The sequence below is a fragment of the Taudactylus pleione genome, unplaced genomic scaffold (assembly GCF_031769625.1).
Source record: "Taudactylus pleione unplaced genomic scaffold, aTauple2 ptg000140l, whole genome shotgun sequence".
Classification (NCBI taxonomy): domain Eukaryota; kingdom Metazoa; phylum Chordata; class Amphibia; order Anura; family Myobatrachidae; genus Taudactylus; species Taudactylus pleione.
Window position 1 is genome coordinate 247979 of NW_028284542.1, and position 22175 is coordinate 270153.

Genomic DNA, 22175 nt, shown 5'->3' on the forward strand with positions numbered 1-22175 from the left:
AATTGCTTAATCGATGGCTGAAACCAGACCCTTGATGAAACAGGCAGATGTTCAGTTTATCTCTGCAGACCCGTCAATCACTTCTATGATGGCTACAGGATGCAAATCTGAACAGGGGTTGCCAATTGTCAGTAATAAATTGGACCATTGTCACCACAGATGCCAGTCTTACAGGCTGGGGAACGGTCATTCTAGAAGGGCACCTTCAAGGTCTTTGGGGAAGCTTCTCTTTCCATCAGTATGCTGGAATTAAGGGCAATTTCGGTATGCATTGGTTCAGGTTCAATTCCATCTAAGGAGCCTACCAGTGTGAATCCAACCAGACAATGCCACGGCAGTTGCTTATATAAACAAGCAGTGTGGCACATGTAGTTGGCGAGCAATGAAGGATGTTTCTCACATCCTTCATTGGGCAGAAAATTCTGTTCCAGCTCTTTCGGTAATTCACATTCCAGGGGTGGACAACTGAGAGGCGGACTTCTTTAGTCGCCACAGTGTGCATCCAGGAGAATGAGAATTACACCAGGAGGTGTTTGCAGAAATAGTTTCGAGATGGGGATCTCCAGACATAGATCTAATGTCTTCGCGTCTCAGCCAGAAACTTCCAAGGTAAGGATTTCTGTCCTAAGATCCTCAGGCATCTCTGGTGGATGCCATGACAGCACCTTGGGTGTTCCAGCTGGGATACATCTTTCCTCCTCTGGTAATGTTACCAAAGGTAATTCAGCGGATTCGATCAGTGGCACAGCCGGTCATTCTGGTGGCTCCAGACTTGCTGCACCGTCATTGGTACACAGTTCTTCGGAACATGCTGCCACATGTTCCGTATTGTCTGCGTCCAGGGGTCAATCCAATTGGGAGTGAATTACCCGCACTGTATGCTGCACTTACGGTACCCCCGACCTCGCACTTTTCATCCTATTCTTGCACAAAAGTGTGCAAGACTGGGATGAGATCAGTAGCCGAGGGGGGCGAATTGCTGTTGCCGGTGTTTCTATTCCATCGCAATGGCAATTTGCACCTAATTGGTCCAGTCCCTAATGTTTATCTTTCCACCCATTCAACTAGGCTGGTTGGAACAAAATTCTGATAATTATAATCGATCACTTGCTCCCAAACACTGGAAAATGGACAGAAACGGTTCAAACAAATTTGTTAGATCCATTTGATTTAACCAATTTGTCTGAATGACCGTTGGTCGATCGTCATTTGCTCCCAGGCGTTACCAGATTTTTGTTCCAACCAGACAACGAGTTGGATGGTTGGAATGATGATCTTTACATGTATGGTCAGCGTTAATCTAGGGATAGATGTCTCCCGCAAGTGGCTTATGGCCAAGTTGTTGTTTCTAGGAATAACCATGTATGCTGTCCAGCGGTAAGACTACATGCCATAGGGATGGGTAAGGGATACCGGCACTCGGGATCCCGGTGTTCAGAGTCCCGGCACAGTTATAACATTTGACACCTATCAGTCAGCATCCTAACCCTCCCTCCCCGTTGCCTAAACCTAACCCCCCTCGCAGCCTAAACCTAATTCCCCTGCAGCATAACCCTCCCCCTAGTGCCTAAACCTAATCCCCCTGCAGCCTAAACCTAACCCTCCCCCCTAGTACCTAAACCTATTTCCCCTGCAACCTAAACCTAACCCCCCGCTGCCTAAGACTAACCCTTCCCCTAGTGCCTAAATCTAACCTTCCCTGCTGCCTAAACCTAGTCCACCCACTAGTGCCTAAACCAAACTTCCCCCCTCCCCCTAGTGCCTAAACCTAACCCTCCCCCTAGTGCCTAAACCTAACCTCCTGCTGCTTAAACCTAACCCTTCCCCTAGTGCCTAAATCTAACCTTCCCTGCTGCCTAAACCTAGTCCACCCACTAGTGCCTAAACCATACTTCCCCCCTCCCACAGCCTAAACCTAACCCTCCCCCTTTTGCTTAAACTTAACCCACTGCTGCCTACCCCTAACCGTCCCCCTAGTGCCTAAACCTAACCCTCCCCCTAGTGCCTAAACCTAATCCCCCTGCAGCCTAAACCTCCCTCTAGTGCCTAAACCTAACCCCCTGCTGCCTAAGCCTAACCCTTCCCCTAGTGCCTAAATCTAACCTTCCCCGCTGCCTAAACCTAGTCCTCCCACTAGTGCCTAAACCAAACTTCCCCCCTCCCGCAGCCTAAATCTAACCCTCCCCCCAGTGCCTAAACCTAACCCACCGCAGCCTAAACCCAACCCTTCCCCTAGTGCCTAAACCTAACCCCCTGCAGCCTAAACCTACCCCCCCAGTAGCCTAAACCCAACCCTCCCCTAGTGCCTAAATCTAACCCCCCCCGCAGCCTAAACTCAACCCTCCCCCTAGTGCCTAAACCTAACCCCCCACCCCCCGCAGCCTAAACCTCCTCCTAGTGCCTAGTCACTATCCTGTAAACTATTTGCTGCATTTACATTTTGTTGGACGGTATTGCAAAGCGGCTTCCTTGTGTTCATCTCTGAATCAGGCCCAGTGTTTGGAGCGTGACCCAGACTTCTACTAATAGAATATCCATCCATAGACAGATCGGTCAATAGACTCTGTTGGCCTCATCAGTGCAGGCCAGTTGTAGTGGTGTATCCAGCTGTAGAGCAGCCCCATTGGAAGAAAGCCTGCAGGCAGACTGTTCCAGCCTCTTTAGGACTCATCAGGGAAGAAGGTAGTCTCCTGTGTTACTTGGTAGGAGTGTAGTGGGAGCCTCACTTGGAAAATGGATAAAAGCAGAATGCATCTCTATAACAAGCCGTCGCAGCTGCAGAAAACATTGTCGTGGCAATCCTATAACACAGAGAGAGGGAGAAAGAACCATTTCACTGTACCTTGTATACCGGACAGAGGGTCTGATTCATGCCCACTCGCAAGCACTATGCGCTCGCGAGCATGTCGATGTTTGGCCACTGCACATGCCAAAGCCGGCTCCGACGTGCGCATGCGCGAGACCCGGCTAGCGGCGGGCGCTCCGGGTCTCACACCAAAAGGGGGCGCCCGTCGATTTTGATCGACAGCTCGCACCATTTTGGAGGCGGGCAGGGGTGGTGGCTGGCCAAACGAGGTGTTCCCGACGGAACGCCTGCCGTCTGCGGGCGGCCCCACTGACATCACGAGTGATGTCAGTGGTGAGCTTCTGGCTCTACTAAGAGCCAAAAGCTCACTGGGGCTTGCGGGAACTAGACTCTACCACAAGGGTCTCGTCGCAAGCCGCGATGGTCAAGATCATCGCGACGATCACCTGCCCGCTCGCTTTAGCTGTGGGTGGTCACCCACAGCTATGCGAGCGGCCAGGAGGCCGCACAAAAAAAACCAAACGCCTTGATTCAGAGCGAGCGGCTCTGAATCAGGCACTGATTCCATTCTCTGATGGTTGGTGGTCAATATAATACATCATTCTCTAATGTATGGAGGACAATACAGAGAGAGACCCTACTCGTCGGCTTAAGAACATAACCGGTTAATCAACAATACAGAATACTTTATCTGGCGGTGATAGGCATACCACATACCAATATTGGCACTATTTTGAGCCAGGTAAGAAAAAAAAATTTGAAAGCATTTATTTATTTTTTTTAAACAAAAACCTTATTACTTATCACTTTTTTGCTCTCAGGAAATCCTTAAAGAATGACCCAGTCCTTGATTAACATCTGTAACGCTAATGCAATGTGTCCACCTTTGTATTGTTTTTTTTTTTTTTTTTAAAGACATTCATCTAAATCCCAAAAGCAGTTTTGTTGCTTTGTACAGTATGTCTCCAAAATGCATTACTGACGGAGGACGGACAATCAATACTTACATAAATGATGACAGAACTACACCGCTTATCATCCATTGCAACTTTATAAATTTTACAGCAGACAGTGATTCAGAGATGGACAGTGTTATGTTTGCATGCTTGTATATGCATTCATATGGACACTGATGCATGGGTTACAACTGCTATGCTTTATTCATCCATTTGCAAACTATCGACATACTGTACACCAGACTACACCCACTTCTCAGCATTCCCCATGGTCCTAGGGACCGTCACTGAAGATTCAGGCTTTCACATACAAGTTAGGGAGTGTCTACAAACATTAGGCATATCTAATGCAATAACATCACAGACAGTATTGCATAGCCGCACAGAAGGGTCTGTAGACACTGCCTACGGTCGTGATGCCCCCTTGGCCAGGCAGCGTAAGCTATAGCCTACCTCAGCCTGGCACTTACGCAGACCAAGGCCTTGTTCTTCCCGGAAAACAGGAGCAACACACCCCCGTTTCCGGGACCCGTGGCTAGGAACACCTCCGCTCTGCCCCCGAATGTCGCAGACTGTCAATCACGCTACGACTGGGAGACACTGTGAGCGCACTCGCAGATGGTGGGCTGCAAATGCGCAGTGCTCCAACAATCGGAGATGTGCGCCAACCATTGGGTTGGCGTACATCTATGAATCAGGCCCAATATCTGTCATAACGTGTGACATCAGTACCATGCTGCCTGCTCCGTGGTTGCAGAAATAAGCCTTTGAATTCCGGGAGTTATCGCCTGTAGAGAGGGCAACACAAAATGCTCTTTGAACTGGAAGCGGGCAGCTCAGAGCTCGTCCTAAAGCTGCAAAGTAGTTACCCGTAGCAACTAGACTAAATAATATTATAGCTTTCACAATATCACTCCACAAAAGCCCAGGCATTGCTGCATCTTCTAAACTATAGGTCATCGGTACCATTATGGCTCTGCCTCTACTTACCCCTAACCCTCCTTCCCTGCTGCCTAAACCTAACCTCCCCTCCTAGTGCCTAAACCTAACCTCTCCCCTCTGCAGCCTAAACCTAACCTCTCCCCTCCTAGTGCCTAAACCTTACCTCTCCCCTCTGCAGCCTAAACCTAACCTCTCCCCTCTGCAGCCTAACCCTAACCTCGCCTCCTAGTGCCTAAACCTAACCTCTCCCCTCACAGCCTAAACCTAACCTCCCCTCCTAGTGCCTAAACCTAACCTCTCCCCTCTGCAGCCTAAACCTAACCTCTCCCCTCTGCAGCCTAAACCTAACCTCCCCCGCATAGTGTGTAACCCTTCCCCCTCTACTTACCGTTGGGATTCTTATTGGTGTCGGCATTCTGTGAGGTCTGCCGTGACTCATACTGCTGAACCATTACACAGACATGTGTCCATTACATTATGCACTAACAGTCATATGCCACTGAGGCATTTTATTACACACAAATGATTTGCTTCGAGCACGTGGAACAGTTTTTAAACTCATTTCTTTTTCGGTTTTGTATTTTGGTGTTTATTTAGCTCACACAGTGCAACCACATGCATCTGCTGCCAACGGAACATCACAGTACATGACGATAAGTAACCAATGACCTAACCATTGAGTATAAATGGAACAGAGTAAAACACACGAACAGAGAGTTAGGATCCTGTGGTTACATTTATTGTTACTCCACACGTCATAAGCACGGACAATGCAGACACTCCTGTGGGGTCAGCAGATTGTACCACCCAGCTACTGTGCCCAGAACGTAGCTTATTAAATTCTGCTCATGTACTTTACTGGTATGTTCCAGGAGCTGATTGCCTTTAGCATGCACCCCTGAGACAGCCTGAAACCTCAGATCAATAAGAGATATGTGCAGTATATTGTGTTTGAGCAGTGATGCATGTCTTGTATATTTGCAGCTGACACTTCAGCTTTACTGGGCACCTAGAGCCATTTAAAAGGGATGTAGTTTAAATCCCGGCTGTCAGGATGCCGCTGCTCAGAATGCCGACGCCAGAATGCCGACACCAATAAGAATCCCAACGGTAAGTAGAGGGGGAAGGGTTACACACTATGCGGGGGAGGTTAGGTTTAGGCTGCAGAGGGGAGAGGTTAGGTTTAGGCTGCAGAGGGGAGAGGTTAGGTTTAGGCACTAGGAGGGGAGGTTAGGTTTAGGCTGTGAGGGGAGAGGTTAGGTTTAGGCACTAGGAGGGGAGGTTAGGTTTAGGCTGCAGAGGGGAGAGGTTAGGTTTAGGCTGCAGAGGGGAGAGGTAAGGTTTAGGCACTAGGAGGGGAGAGGTTAGGTTTAGGCTGCAGAGGGGAGAGGTTAGGTTTAGGCACTAGGAGGGGAGGTTAGGTTTAGGCAGCAGGGAAGGAGGGTTAGGGGTAAGTAGAGGCAGAGCCATAACTAGACGTTTTGGTGCCCAGTGCCAGAAAGAACATTGGCGCCCCACACAATATTTCAAATAGGGGCATAAGATGCACATCCAAAAAAGGGCCATGGCCTCATGGGGAAGGGCCAGGGAAGAGATAGGAGAGGCCAGGAGATGCTGGGGATTAAAGAAGAGGAAGCTACAAGTGAGAATGATAATAAACAGGCCCAAACAGTGCCCCCTGCCCTGCGGTGCCCTGTGCCATGGCACTGGTCGCACTACCCTAGTTACGGTCCTGAGGAGAGGGTGAGTAGCTAAGAGATAAGATGTGCCATCTGCACTGTCATGACAAGGATGGATGAGGATACGCAGAAAATTACATACATCTATTAAGAATCAACAAGGTCTTAGATTCCGCCAGAAGGAGATAATAAAAGCAGGGGTCATTAATCCCGGCATTCTTGCCAGATACAGCACATGGAATGATTTTCAGTGGCATGCAAAAAGGTTGGTAAGATTTACCAGCTAGGACCAACATGTAAGTTCAACACATATAGTGCCCCCAGTAGTAGTGCCCCTTATATAAAAACACACACAAAACACAACACCTGAATCCTCTGTCCTCCTCCCGGCCCGCTCTGCAGTCTACACTAGGGAGAGTCATGTGACCTTACGGCTTTGGCTGTCATTCTTTACCACTCTTATTTTTTATTGTGTAACTCTCCCCCAGTGCAACAGAATCTGTGACACTACTTACACATTGCCGTAGGTATCGAGCACTCAGCTTAATTGAAGAAGAGTCCCCGGTTTGCTGCAAAATATCCATAGGACCGGATTTCATATACCAGCATGTCTCCTTCATGCTATTTGTTTTGTTATATAAGAATAATTCATTCTATGCTCATTGGTTTACGGAAAATATTTTGACTATACTGTTACATTGATTACATATGTAGTACCCTACCACCCTTGTATACCATTACCTAGTGTCCTAAGCAATGGGCAAATGCTGTGCATGTGTCTTTACAGCACATTTAAATAACATTGGTTTAGTAGGTAGAAACCTATTGCCATTGTTCCCTAATTCCATTTTGTTCTTGCACGTTTACAGATAATGTGGATGGCTCATTTATGGCTAATACATGCACATAGACTCTGCAGGGCCACGGACCTCTGGAAGCCAAAATCATTGATGCCGCCCAGACCATACTGCGGCGACAATATAATATGCAACGCTTACAATACACATGGGGAGGAATGTTTAGCTCCTACAACACCGTCTCTGGGCCTGCAGTACAGATCCACCCAGATAGGGGTCGCAGACACTGTTTCGGGTCCTGCTTTCGGAATGGGCAGATACAAGTTACAGACAGTGCTCAAAAGTCAGAGTTTACCCCCTGTGCTCTTAAACAACTAGAAGACCTCTACCGAACTGTCGTTCCAAAATGCACACTGAAAATGATCAAAATCCTGGACGTGGAGCAACAGCCAGAAAACACACATGACTGTGTGGTATATGCCATAGCAACTGTTGTGGAGATCCTCTTCTACAACGACGTTCCCACCTGCAGCTACAACTATGAACTAATGAGGGAACATCTCATAAAGTGCCTTGAAACTGGAACCTTTACACCATTTCCAAAAAATAGGAAGAGAAAATGTCGTGAGGAGTATGGCAGTAGCAAAAGGAGGAGACTTAGGGCTTGATTCAGACCTGGTCGCTATGAACGTACGCTCGCATGATGCGTATGCAAATATTTGAATGTGACGCAGTGGGGAGCGATCGCTCGCCAAGGCATAAGCACGCCCATCTTACCTGTACGAGCGTTCACTTTGTGTATGCAGACTCCCCTTAGCATATGCAGGGACGCCCACTGCCCCACGTCATCTCCTGGAAGTTTATGAAAACATTGGTACATCGACCACTATCGGATGTGAACGCAGTGCTTGTGGTAGCTTTTTTTTACTACAAGCATTGCGAGGAAAACAGGAAAAAAATGGCTGGTGACGTGTACTATGACGCTGCCTGTTAATTATGCACGTCACATGCTGAAGCCGCATCTCGGGTATAATCTATATTGTTAGACTGAACCTAATGGTAACAGCATTCGCATACAACATTGAATTTAAACATTCATTTTTAGGAGCAGTAGAAAAAACTGTTTAGCAGTAAAGAACTGCAAAAATCCCGGCGCTAATTACAAAAATGGATATAACAATCAGTGCCAGCTGCAAGTATTAAGGTTATGGTCAGTAACCCAGAGACAATAGTGTCTATAGCAATATGCAGAGGAAAAACAATACTGCGCTATGCACTGGTATATTGAATAATATGAATTATATGTCTATAATAGGTTTACTATCTGTTAATAAACAGGAGGCCTTGTGAATAAGATAAATGTTTTTAATCAACACAATATAATCATTTTTAGGAGCAGTGTCTCATGGTCAGCATTCAGACCGCCGACGTACGTTTCACTGGTATGTTTTATCAAGGCTAACCCGAGCATACTACTCAGCTGGGTTAAATTGATTCATGGCATCCAATCATATCATTCGTATTGATCACATGATATAGTCCCCTAATAGAAATCCATCCGAACTGAATATATATGTGATTTAATTAATAAGGGGATAGCTATTGTTATTCAAATGGTTCAATTAACATACAAATAAATTGTATTATCTAATAACGTGATGCTATGTGTCTAAATTAAAATAAAATAAATAAATAAAAATATGTTAATATATAATAATTATTCCTTAACCAAATAGAAAGTTAACCATAATAAATTAACTGTATTCATTCCAACCTCAATTATATTAAACAAATAGTGACACCTAACATAATATTAAAAAATTACTAAAAATAAAATTGTGTGTTCAACTTAATCAAATAGAGTGTGTATGTAAGTAAACATCGTGATATAAAAATATAGTGATGTGGCAAATCCAAATTGATGTGAAAAAACAGTGTGATATATATACATACAAATTATTAGGCATATAATAAGTATAATAATATTCATGTAAAAAATATTGTTGAAAAACATACAAAAATATTTGGTTACTTATCAATCCTAATGGACATATATCTACATAAAAATTATGAAGCATTAGGTCATTTTTGTTGTAATACCCTGATGTAACAGATATTGTCATATTATTTATAGGACTATAGTATATTAATAATTCATGATGGGTATCAAATATTTACAAAGGTTGAATATTAGTCATTATAGACCCCCTCCTTACCCCAAACAACATCAAATAGAAATCAAAAATCAAAAATTCCATTATTGTATGACAAATTATTGGGTACATTTTTATAAACATCAATTCAAATATTCTATATGTAATCAAACGTGTGATGAATGTGAAAATACTAAAAGAAATATGTAAAAAATAAAGTGTGGTAGTGTTGACAATATTGTAGTGACAACATTAGCATAAATAAGTGAATTATATGTGTGGTGTCTGTGAATATGATCTATATAATATACTAATATATAATAAGTCAAGTGTGGTAGTGTTAACAATATTATAGTGATGACATTATTGTAAATAAGTGAATTAAATGTACGGTGTCTATAAATATAATCTATATAATATACTATATAATGCACATAATGTTTTAATATAAAATATTTAATATGAATAATAATACCGTGAAAATTTAGGTATGATTAACCCTACAGAAACATATATATAAAAAAAGTGCAAAGTGATAACAATAATAATTAAATAAAAAATTGTAAATTGAAGGAGAAATATTAAAAAACAATTCAAATAAGTCATCTTCAGATGAAGATATTGCATATGGCCACATAAGTGTACATAAGTAGAAAGAACATATGCACTAACAAACAAAACCTACAAGATTCTGAATTTACAAGATCTATAGAGAGTACCCCATACTATAAATATTGTGTGGTTTAAACAAGTGTGTGGTCTGGATGATATTCACATATCAAATTCATAAAAAGGGTAAATAGCTATTGTTCTCATTTAATCCCTTTGGGGATATGCAGTCCATGAGGAAGATCATCTTCATCTCTGCTTTCAGCAGCTGTCCGTCCATATCACCACCTCTTATTCCCATTGTTATATGCTGCATTCCGAAAGCTTTTAATCCTGATGAACAACCATCATGGAAGCGTAAAAAATTATTCGCCACTGATGTCAGGGTTTTAAATCTAGCTGTATCTTTTCTAGCAATAATAATGCTATTCATGTGTTCTAATATTCATACTTGAAAATGGTCTAATTGTCTTACCAACATATCTCTTGCCACAAGGGCACTCGTTTTGGTATATTACGCCCATAGTGGTACAGCAAATATAATCATTGATGGTCCATGTTTTACCGAATTTATCGAAAAAATATTCCCTTGTTGACATAAATTTGCATGCTTTACAACATCCACAGTGATATGATCCTTTTTTCTGGAATAATGTTTTCTTTGATGTATCGAAGTGGCTTTTAACCAGAATATCCTTCAAATTACGAGCTCGTCTCCAGCTAGTTTGTACTTTTTCAGGAAGGATAGCTTTTAGATCTTCATCAGTTTGGAGAATCCCCCAGTGCTTCTGTAAGATGTTATTAATTCTATGCCAGTTATTATTAAAAGTACTCACAAACCTAGCTGGTTCCTCAGTTTGTTGTTTTTTCTTCTTTGTCAATAGTGACTCCCGAGGATAAGTCCTAACACTTTGGACCGCTGATTTTATTGTGTTCTTACTATATCCTCTCTTATTCAGTCGTTCACATAACTGGCGTTCTCTTACTAAGAAGGTATCTCTACTGGAACAATTTTGCTTGGTTCGTAATAATTCCCCTTTGGGGATCCCTCTAATCGTGGCTGGTAAATGAGAGCTGGTGGAGTGCAAGATACTTGTGTACTTTCGGTAATAGGCACAAAGTCGTGATCTTAGGCTTCCCCTTTACCTTGTTCAGCAATTTATAGCATACATACAATGAATATAGAGTCATGAATACTCAGAATATGATATATAATTTTCATTCATAGGATAGTAGTAGCCCTAAGTGTCAGCTTTAATTTTATTCACATTTTTCTAACTTTTTTTCACATTATCTGAATCTTTTATTTTATTGATATTTCACTAAGGTTTAAATAATACAATAAAGGTTATATTTTAGTTAATACTAATCAATTTAGTGTGCGCCACTATAGGACATTCTTTCTCCCTCTTGTGGAATTTGTATACTAGGGGAAAGAACATACTTCTATACCCCAGGGAGAAGCTAACAGATAATGATCACCACATCCTGGGTGTAAAAAACATCAATATTGCACCTGTTTTGGACCCACTTCCTGTCTGGAGAAATCCTAGATGGAAATTTAGGACAGAGATTTTGGTGATCATACATGCGAGACACCGCTTCCATCTCATAGAACACCACATCAGGGTAACATATGGAACTGACAAGATAAAAGACCTTATGGAATGACAATCCCTGAAAAAACCCAGTGAGAAGGTGATTGGGGTACGTACAGCCATCCCTAATTGAGATTTATAGATTTTAATATCAATAAACATAATTACTTTATACCTCTTTGTAATTGATATGGTTTTTCCACATACTTCACATCCTCAGTTTACTGTATATCCCCCCTATTCCAAAGGGGGGTCCCCACCTCCCCAGGGAACCTCAACTTGGGCTGACTAGCGGTCAGGTATGAATGCGTTGGCTGGGGGACACAATAAAAGGGTACCCCGGCTGTAGCATTTTACCCCCGCTAGAAAGAGTCCAGTGCTGATTTTGGAAAATACAGGGTACCCCTACTCATTTTATTCCCTGTACAAGGACTCACTGAGCTAAGCCGCCCCAGGGCACCACCATAGTAAGAAAAGTGCAGTGTAAAGAGATAGCTAGGAGCAGCTGCATATAAAGAATGAGAATAAAAAAGTGAAGTACATGTATAATAAACAAACATTGAAGGGTTAAAATGTGCTATAAAGGAAAATGTGTTATAATGCAGTGCCCTGAGACAGATCAACCAATACAATCCAGGGGGACCCACGCCCCAAAAATAAACCAAAGTTGCACTACAGTATATAACTTGTAGGACTTACCTAGAATTGTGCCTAATACTAATGTGCATATACATTATCATGCTTTTAAACCAATAAGGAAGGGTGCTAATCCAGAATGGGGGCGTCTACTTTCCATCAGAAGTGCAATAAAGCACATTAAATGGAGTATATGGGAAAGATTTCTGGACTGCACAACCTGACTATATATAATGGGAGGTGTTACCTGATGAGACTTATTGCAGGCACAGAAACAGACAAATCTCAGGTGCACAACTCCAAATTATTAATAATACATATAAATGCAATAAAGTTTTGCAATCAATAGAGGTTTTTAGCATAATCATGGCCAAGGTTATGGGCCTACCCTCCATATCCAGGTAACCTCTTTTGGGTAGGTCCCTAACATACTAGGGTTCAAATCCAGAGTGCAGGACCCCCCAAAACCGTCCCAGCCAAGCTGCCCCAGGGCACCACCATAGTAAGAAAAGTGCAGTGTAAAGAGATAGTTAGGAGCAGCTGCAGCTGCATATAAAGAGTGAAAGTAAAAAAGTGAAGTACATATATATTAAACACACAGTGAAGGGTTAAAATGTGTTATAACACATTTTAACCCTTCACTCTGTGCCCTGGGGCAGCTTGGCTGGGCCAGTTTTGGGGGGTCCTGTGCTCTGGATTTGAACCCTAGTATGTTAGGGACCTACCCTACAGAGCATACTTGCCTACTTTTGAAAAAGCATTTCAGGGAGATTGTGACAGCAGCACCTATGAGTGCGGCTGTAAAGTGGGCGTGTACTGATATATCTGAGAGGCGTGTCATAAAACTGATTTACATCCACATGTAAATGAGCCCCAAAGCAGTTAGTGAGATCTACTTGTTGATGGAAACACACTGATACTTCTCAGAAAATACATGTAGCCATAGGGATCATTGTGCCTTATAACCAATGCAGGGTAATAATACTAATGATCCCATTTGAATGTATATATCTCTGTTTTTTCTTTTATATAACAGTGTCATAATGGGAGTAAGGTGAAATGAGGGAGATTGGTAGACTCTTCAGGGAGACAGGGAGATTGCTGCTATTTCAGGGAGTCTCCCTGACAATGAGGGAGAGTTGGCAAGTATGCTACAGAGGTTACCTGGATATGGTGGGTAGGCCCATAACCTTAGCCATGATTATGCTAAAAACCTCTATTGATTGCAAAATTTAATTGCATTTATATATATTATTAATAATTTGGAGTTGTGCACCTGAGATTTGTCTGTTTTAATGTCCGGGTAATCCCTGGCTGATTTAAGGTTCCTCTTTGCCAAAACTGAAACTGGACAAACTACCTGCAAACGAAAACCATCTTCAAAACCTTGCAACAAAAAGGATGCCTCTGCCTTAAGGGGATAGCGACCTAACCATAGCTCAAGAACATCGACATTATTTGGAGATGACGCTCTATTTAGCACCACGCTGCTCTCCCTGTCCTGCTGCTTGTCTGCCCGGCAGCTTACAATCTTTGGCAGCATGACCACCTCCGCACGACAGACATGCGTGTTTATAGCGGCAGCTTGTGCCTCTGGTATATTGTGTGTTGTTAAGCACGTAGCATTTACTGTTTCCTGCTGTGTTGAATCCTGCGCTGCTTATGACCAACGGACGGATCAGTAGTAGGTTTATTCTGATGCGTGACCTCTAGCCAGGGCCGGATTAAGGGGGTGGCGGTCGTCCCTGGGCTCCCACACCCGGAGGGGCCCCCACTAGCAGCAGTGCACTGTCTGCACCCACCGCTAGTGTCCCCTCCGCTGGTGTAGTGTAGACCACGCAGTGAGCGCGGCCACACTACACAGTGACATACACACAGCCACCGGCGGCAGCTGTGTGTATGTTACAGCAGCCGATGAGAGTCAGACAGACTCTCATTGGCAGATTCCTCAACTGAAGGAGCCGGCCAGAGCTCACTCATGAGCTCCGACTGCCGGCTCTCCCCCCCCGCAGCTGGTGATGATGGGAGGGACGTCATGACGCTGATGTCTCTCCCAACTGTGCAGTGGAAGAGCTGGGACTCGGAGCAGGCAGTGGTGGCCGCGTCAGGAGCGGGGATACTGGTAAGTGGTGATTTTTTTTTGTGTGTGTGTATGCATAGGGGGGGCCGCTACAGAGGTCACTGCATAGGGGGGGAGCTACAGGGGACACTGCATAGGGGGGGGAGCTACAGGGGACACTGCATAGGGGAGGGGGCTGCTACAGAGGTCACTGCATGGGGGGGGAAGCTACAGGGGACACTGCATAGAGGAGGGGGTGCAGCTACAGGGGACACTGCATAGAGGAGGGGGCCACTACAGAGGTCACTGCATAGGGGGGGCATCTACAGGGGACACTGCATGGGGGGCAGCTACACTGGACACTGCAGGGGAGGGGGCTGCTACAGGGGACAGTGCATAGGGGAGGGGGCTTCTACAGAGGTCACTGCATGGGGGGGCAGCTACAGGGGACACTGCATAGGGGAGGGGGTCGCTATAGGAGGTCACTGCATAGGGGGGCAGCTACAGGGGACACTGCATAGGGGAGGGGGCCACTACAGAGGGCACTGCATAGGGGGGGCACTATTGGGCTCACAGGGGCTCTGCTTCATGGGGGCACTGGGGGGGGCATTTTCTAGGGTCAATGCATAGTGGGGACAACTATTGGCCCCACTGTATAGGGGGGGGACAACTACTGGCCCCACTGTAAAGGGGGGACTACTACTGGGGGCAATGCATAGGGGAGCTACTGCTGGGGGCAATAGGGGGGGAACACTACTGGATCTGGGGACACTATATAAGGGGCACTACTGGGGGCACTGTATAGGGGGGACCACTACTGCATACCTCCCAACTGTCCCACTTCCAGCGGGACAGTCCCGGTTTTCTGGGACTGTCCCGCTGTCCCGCCCATGGGCCGCAGTGTCCCGTGGTGGGGGGTAAGTTGGGAGAGCTCAAACCGCTGCTCTGCTATGCAGAGCAGCAGGTGTGCAGTAGGAGAAAAGATGCCGTGCGCATGCGCACGGCATCTGTTCTCTTATGTAGGGAGAGCCTGGGGGCTGTCCAGCGTCTCAGAGACTGCTGGGCACACCCCCAAAGTGACGAAAACGGGGGGAAGCCGCGAGGCTCCGCCCAGTTTTCTGTAAGCTCTGCCCAGTTTTATTAAGCCACGCCCCCTTTTTGGCCGCGCACGCCGACCTGTCCCTCATTTGCTGGATGAAAAGTTGGGAGGTATGCTACTGGGGGCACTGCATAAAGGGCATTACTACAGTGGGCACTGCATAGGGGGGACCATTACTGGGGGCACTGCATAGGGGGGGACCACTACTGGGTCTTGGGACACTGTATAGGGGAACCACTACTGGGTGCATTATATAAGGGGCACTGTATAGGGGGACCACTACTGGGGGCACTGCATAAGGGGCAATACTACAGTGGACACTGCATAGGGGGGACCACTACTGTGTCTGGGGGCACTATATAAGGGGCACTGTATAGGGGGACCACTACTGGGGGCATTATATAATGGGCACTGCATAAGGGGCATTACTACAGTGGGCACTGCATAGGGGGGACCATTACTGGGGGCACTGCATAAGGGGCACTGATACTGGGGACATTGCATAAGGGGCCCCCACAAGTTTGTTGCCCAGGGGCCCACACAGACCTTAATCCAGCCCTGCCTCTAGCCAAACCTCTACATCCTTGTAACCAAAGCTAAAAGTCTTATGCCCGTACTGTTATACCACAGTATAGCTTAGTGGCCCTCGGCTTCGCTGAATTTTTTTAATGTGGCCCATACTGCCTTAAAGGATGAAGACCCCTCATGTAAGCCCTTCTCACTGTAGAATTTAAAAAAAAATTAAATTGCTAAGGCACATGAACCAACTGTGTGCTCAGAAAAGTCACAGATTCCCGAGGAGAGTCCAAGTGTGTTCACGGTTGCCATGTGTGAGCCTGACCTTTCTTATACTGTATTTGAAGAGGATTCTCCTTCCACCAATTGTGTGCCCTCTGCAAATGTGGGGAGTAGCACAAGTCAATATGCTGACGTAGAAATCGAGGATGCTTCTGTGGAATTGCACCAAGAGGATGAGGAAGATATTTCTGTAGATGGCGCTAACAAGGATGATGAGCATATTGATAATGAAGAGGATGTTGATGCCGAGGATGTTGTTTGTGTAAATCAGGCAACAGTTGTTACCCATAGGAGGAAAAAGGCAAAGCCCATTGCTGTCATTCCAGGGCAAAAGACAAAAAAATCCACTTCTCATGTGTGGAATTATTTCCACCCAAATCCAGACAACAGTTGTCAAGCCATCTGTAACCTTGCCAAGCAAGAGTGAGTAGAGGTAAGGACCTTAACCATCTAGGAGCCTCCTCCCTGTTACATCACTTGAAAATTAAGAAACTTTGGCTAAAAAAATCCCGTAACAATCAGTCCAATGTCACCTAGCTGCTCCCTCCTCTCTGTTAGATCCAAGCACCTGCAATCTCCACCATCAACACTTGTGTCATCATCAACATCCTCAATCATGATCGGAAGTAGTCCTGTATCCAATTTCATAAGAATGACTGACTCCTTTACTATCCGTAATTCCTCAGAAGGATCCTTGAGTGATATGCCTGTTGCTGCTGCGAGTGGATCTACATCCCAGAAGGGGACCAGGAAGAAGACTACTTTTAGTAATTTAATAAAACAATTGACTGTTAAACAATCCTTTGCAATGGGGAACAAGTATGACAGCAGACACCCAGTTGCACAGCGGATTACTGACGCCATAACATCCATGCTGGTATTAGACGTGCATCATGTATCCGCTATTAATACAGTGGATTTTAAACAGTTAATTGAGGTCCCCGCTACCATGTCCCTTCTAGATTCCACTTCACTAGAATAGCAGTTCCCAGTCTGTACAAGGACATTAAAAAAAACCTTATTAGTGTCCTCCAAAATGCTGTTGTGCCCACTGTCCACTTAACCACAGATATGTGGACAAGTGGGACAGGGCAAACTAAAGATTACATGACTGTGGCAGCCCACTGGGTAGGTGTATTGCCTCCAACAGTGCAAAGACCAGCAGCAGCATCTAACAAATGCCAGCTCATTCAGAGGCAGGCTACTCTGTATTTCACTAAGAGGCATATCACTGAGAACCTCTTAGAAAAACTCAGGGAAATTATTGCAAAATGGCTTGACCAGCTTGGACTCTCCTCAGGATTTGTGATTTCTGACAATGCCAGCAATATTGTGCAAGCATTACATGTGGTTGAAATCGATCACATCCCAAGTTTTGCTCACACAATTAATTTGGTGGTGCAAAATTTTTTAAAAAATTACAGGGACATGCAGGCGATGCTCTTGGTGGCACAAAAGATTTTAGGACATTTTTGACATTCAGCAACTGCATGTCAAAGATTGCACCACCAGCAAGTACTGTTGAATTTGCCCTGCCATCAGCTGAAGCAAGAGGTAGTAACTAGATGGAATTCTACCCTCTATATGCTTCAGCGGATGGAGGAGCAGCAAAAGGCCATCCAAGGTTACACAACGGTAATGCACCTTAGTCAGGTGCAGTGGAGAATAATTTCCATGTTGTGCAAGGTTCTCAAACCCTTTGAACTTGCCATATGTGAAGTTAGTACAGACACTGCCAGCTTTAGTCAGGTCATTCCCCTAATAAGACTTTTGCAAAAGCAGCTGGAGAAACTGAAGGAGGAGCTAAAATGGAGTGATTCTTCTAAGTATGTCAGACTTGTAGATCAAGCCCTTCTTTCACTTCGCCAGGATCCAAGGGTCATCAATCTCTTGAAATCAGATCATTATATTTTGGCAATCATACTTGATCCGAGGTTTAAGTCAACCTTGTGTCTCTTTCCATAGAGCAAGATGCGGCCTTTGGGCCATGTAGCAGCCTTGAGGGCTGGTAAGCATTGGATTGCGTACTTTGGATGCTGGATTGCGGCCTGTGCCACCGGGTTGACACAAGCAGCGGGACGCTGGAGTGCGGCCTGTGCTCCCAGGTTGACACAAGCAGCTGGATGCAGAACTGTGCACTCTGGACACTGAGTGCTGTCTGTGCCACCTGGATTACACAAATGGCAGAGAGCTGGTATGCGGACCATGCTGCCTGGATGACACAAACAGCAGGTAGTAGATATACGGACCCTGCCGCCTAGTTGACACAAACGGCAGGTAGTAAGAAACTGACAGGAGAACTGGATAATCGACTGGATACAGGAGACAAAGCCAGAACTGGAAACATGTGAAACGCTATCACCAGCATTAGAGCAGCATTCGTACCAGAAGGAAATAGCCACAGGAACCAATCCAGAACAGAGCAGGGATGATGGACAGTTGATAGGAGAGTTCAGCAAATGGTCCCCCGGCATTTGCATGAGCGGCTTGTGACAGTACCCCCCCTTGACAAGGAGTTAAGGAAGCCCTAAACCCTGGTTTCCCAGGAAAGTTCTTAAAATACTTTTTCTTCAGGATAGGATCATGTAAGGTTCTTTCGGGAACCCGGTAGTACTCTTCTGGTTCATAGACCTTCCACTGGACTAAGAATTGAAGGCTGCCCTGTGAGAGTCTGGAATCAAGGATCTTCTCCACCACAAACTCCTGGTGACCATGGACGAGACCTGGTGGAGGTCTGGCTGAACGTCTAGGAGAAAACCGTGAGGAGAAGAACACCAGTTTAAGAAGTGAAGAATTAAATGTATTATTAATCCTGAGAGTCTTGGGTAACTGTAATCGAAACGCTACTGGATTGATCTGTGAAATGGTCCTGAATGGGCCAATGAATTTGGGACCCAGTTTTTGTGATCTCTGATGATTATTATTGTTCTTGGAGGACAGCTACACCAAGGCTCCCACCTTGAATTCACATATTCTATGATGCTTGTCAGCCCAACGCTTGGAACAACTGGTCACTTGGAGAAGGGCGTGCCGTGCCTTCCTCCAGACTGATTGAGACCTCGAGACAGATGAAGATGATGGAACTCAAGTTGATGTGATTTCAAAAGAGTTACTTCTAGGATGAGTCCCAAAATTACAGAAAAACTGAGACACCGAAGAAGCAGAATGGCAGGAGTTGTTGAAGGAAAATTCAGCAAACAGCAACAGAGGAACTTAGTCGTTTTGATATTTTGAGATGAAACAGTGGAGGTACTGTTCCAAGGACTGATTGGCCCGCTTGGTCTGTCCATTGGATTGTGGATGATAGCCTGAAGATAAACTCACGTTGATACCCAGGTCGGTACAAAAACATCTCCAAAACCGGCCAACAAATTGAGTCTCATGATCCGAGTCGATGTCCGATGGAAGCCCATGAAGTCTGAAGACATGCTGTAAAAATAATGCAGACAATTCCTTAGCTGATGGTAATTTGGTAAGGGGGACAAAATAACCATTTTGGAGAATTGCTCAACAATTGTCCAGATGACAGAACAGTGGGAAGACAACAGAAAGTCAATGACAAATCCATATCAATATGGGTCCAAGTCTTAGAGGGTGTAGGCAGGTGACATAGCAGACCAGAAGGAGTAGTCTGGAGAGTCTTATTCCTGGAACAGACGTCACACACCAAGGTAAACTCACGAGTATCCCGAGACATGGACTGCCACCAAACAGAACGAGACAGAAGTTCAACAGTCCTAGATATGCCTGGGTGACTCATCGCTTTAGAAGAGTGAAAGTCCTTCAATACTGCTTTACAAAGTCTCTCACACATGACGGTTTTTCAAGAGGAGCTTCAGTTTGGCAAGTCCTGAGAGAATCTGCCAGAGTTCTAGTCAAGGCTTAATGAATCCTGGAAGCTGGAATGATAGTTTCTTCTGAAGTAATTGGAGGCTGATTGAAGGAGAAACTTAGAGAAAGGGTGTCCACCTTTATATTCTTAGTCCCAGGTCACAAGAAGATCACATAAGTAAACTAGATGAAGAACAAAGCCCAGCAAGCCTGCCTTGCATTCAACCTCTTGGCCATTTCAATATAGGCCAAATTTTTACAGTCCTTGAGAACCGTCACCACATGATTAACCCCCTCTAACCAGTGCCTCCAGTCCTCAAATGCCCATTCAATGGCTAGAAGCTCCCGATTGCCAACATGATAGTTCCTTTCCGCAGACTCAAATTTCCAGGAAAAGAAGGTGCACAGATGAAACTTGCCATCTTTGAGATCCTTCTGAGAGAGGATAGCACCCACTTCAATCTCAGATAAGTCCACCTCAACAACAAATGGAAGTTCTGCGTTGGGATGACGAAGAACAGGAGCAGACACAAAAGCCACCTTAAGTGTTTTGAAGGCTTGAATGGCAATAGCCGACCAATTAGCGACCTCAGATCCTTTAATTGTAAGTTCAACGATGGGCGAGACAATGAAGGAGAAGGCTTTAATGAATCTGCGATAGTAATTCGCGAAACCCAAAAAATGCTGGATGGCCTTCAACATAGTGGGTTGCTCTCAATCCAAGATGGCCTTCACCTTGCCAGGGTCCATGGAGAAACCTTGCAAAGAAATTATGTAGACTAAGAATGAGACCTCTTTCATGTCAAACTCGCATTTCTCCAGCTTGGCATACAAGTTGTTATCCAATATCTTTGCAAGACCTGCCTCACATGCCTACGATGTTCCTCTATGGTCTTGGAATAGATGAGGATGTTATTTAAATAGACCACTGCAAAGACTCCCAGGAAATCCCTTAACACTTCACTGATAAAATCTTGAAAGACAGCTGGGGCGCTGGAGAGGCCAAACGGCATAACTAGATACTCAAAATGTCCAGAATGGGTGTTAAATGCTGTCTTCCACTCATCTCCTTCCCTGATGCGAATGAGGTTATAGGCGCCTCTAAGATCAATTTTAGAAAAAATGGAAGCCTCCTGCAGTTGGTCAAAGAGAACGGAGATGAGCGGCAAGGGATACGCATTCTTGACTGTGATCTTATTCAGTCCACGGAAGTCAATGCAGGGTCGGAGAGATCCGTCCTTCTTCTGGACAAAGAAAAAACCCACTCCTACTGGGCATATAGAAGGACAAATTAATTCCTTATCCAGAGCCTCTTAAATATATTCCTGCATGACAAAACAAAAGAATGGCCCGCTCCTAAGCGCAACCTGATGGCTGCCAGAATCAAAAACAAAGACTCCTAGTGTTCACCCAACACCAAATACATACAACAAAATGAGAAAGGGATGGACAATGCATATAATCTGCCTTTTGGAAGCCTGGCACCTGGTAACAAATCAATGGCGCAATCAAAAGAACGGTGAGGCGGAAGAATGTCAGCTCTTTTCTTGGAAAATACCTCGGCTAGGTCTTGATAAGGAGCAGGAATAGACAAGGATTCGGATGAGATGGCAGCAGCAAGACCAATAGGTTGGGACAGACACTGGGAAAAGCAAGACAATCCCCACTCAAGGATTTCACCGGTTTGCCATTGGATCACGGGGTTATGTTTTTCAGCCAAGGTAACCCCAATAGGACCAGAGCCCAAAAAAAGATCTAGGATCAAGTTCTTCAGTTCCTAAAAGACACTCTGGAGGAGGTTTTTGAATTTTTTATACATCATGATCTAATAAAAAAAAATGAAGTGGCCATGCTTGCTTGCGGAGGTGCTGTTTACTAGATGTTTACTAGTTCGTACCCAGGGAGGTTGTTAGGGATAATGGGGCCAAGATTTGCTGTTTACATTAGAGGTAAGCAGCCTGTAGTTCTCTGGCTGAATTAGAACTCCCAGGATCTGTGATGTTTGTTGGGCCTACTGGAAGTTATTTGTCGACAACAGCAGGTGGCGTGCTTCAGGTTACCTCAGCCTGCTTTACACACTGTATGTACAGTACCATGTAAATATATTTGTATGTGATCAATATACACAACTAATTTTTGTATTAAACATATTCGCACTTTATAGCACACATGCTGCCCACTACTGTCGCTTAGTTTAGTCAGCCAGCTAGCT